The sequence below is a fragment of the Ptiloglossa arizonensis genome, chromosome 3, assembly GCF_051014685.1.
Source record: "Ptiloglossa arizonensis isolate GNS036 chromosome 3, iyPtiAriz1_principal, whole genome shotgun sequence".
Classification (NCBI taxonomy): Eukaryota; Metazoa; Arthropoda; class Insecta; order Hymenoptera; family Colletidae; genus Ptiloglossa; species Ptiloglossa arizonensis.
This window is the reverse complement of record NC_135050.1, coordinates 8,465,057-8,466,171: the sequence shown is the minus strand read 5'-3', so window position 1 is coordinate 8,466,171 and position 1,115 is coordinate 8,465,057. Positions and strand designations below refer to the sequence as shown.

Sequence of the window (1,115 nt, the reverse complement as noted above, 5' to 3'; positions counted from 1 at the left end):
ATTAATGTAATAAATTATAAACTTCCATGACAATTAATGGTTAAGTTACATCATTCTGCTAGTGTCATTTGATTTATTTGGTAACATGAAATCTTACCGCGGGGGAAAAGTCACCAACATATAGTATTTACTTCGTCTATAATTAAATTCTCATTTATTAAATATTTATGTGTCAATGCATTTCGAATACAAATTAACAATATGTATCATTAATATTCTACATACTTTATTTAAATAACACACAAATTTATTAAACTGAAATGACACATTCTTAATAAATAATAATTTATTCAGTGATATCCTATTATAAAATTTAGATAACATCATCTAATGTTATAATATTCCGAATTTCAGATATTATTTAATTATATTTTGCTATATAAATGTTTTAATCTTTGAAAATTATTTTTTCTTTTGTTTAGACAAATAAAATGCGCACATGACAATACACGGCTTAAATAATCGTGCTATTTTAAACATTTTCCCATAATGTTTTCCATACTAGGAAATAAATACGCATCGCTTTATGTTCGTGATACTTCAGTTAAGTTAATTAAGCAAATAATTGCAAGAAGTATTTTTCATAATAATTACCATTAATGAACCATGTGTTAAATAGTATGTATATATTCTATAAAAATAATCGGTTTAGGATAAAATAAAGTGATATCACAATGGAACAAACAATTAATAAGAATTGTATATATAATTTGGAATTACAGTCACTACATTATTGGTATAAACGTGCTGCATCACAGAATCCACTGATTAATAATATATTAAAAATTATGCAAAATACAATTTATGAGACAAATATTATAGGCACCAGCATTCAACATTTCACAAAGTAAGAGACTAGATAAGTTTTGAATATATAAAAATCAATAACAGAACTGATTATATCTACTACTTAGTTTTATTCAGAGACCACACATTAATTTGCATGATACAGTAATTGTAAGAAAAGTTTTTGAACATTGGAAAATATATGTTATACACAAATTACGTACAAGAAGAGCTACATACAAAGCACATTATTTTTATTGCAAAAAACAACAAAAAAAGGTTTTTAAAGTATTATCAAACAATGTATTATTAAAATGGAAATTAATTGT

The 1,115-nt window shown here is 23.8% G+C and overlaps 1 long non-coding RNA gene across 1 annotated transcript; it reads left to right on the top strand.

Moving 5' to 3' along the window:
- Nucleotides 1-462: 462 nt before the first annotated feature.
- On the top strand, nucleotides 463-1,115 carry LOC143144830 (uncharacterized). The gene is made up of 3 exons (XR_012991528.1): nucleotides 463-618; nucleotides 723-847; nucleotides 915-1,115. It is a non-coding gene; the product is annotated as an uncharacterized LOC143144830 (long non-coding RNA).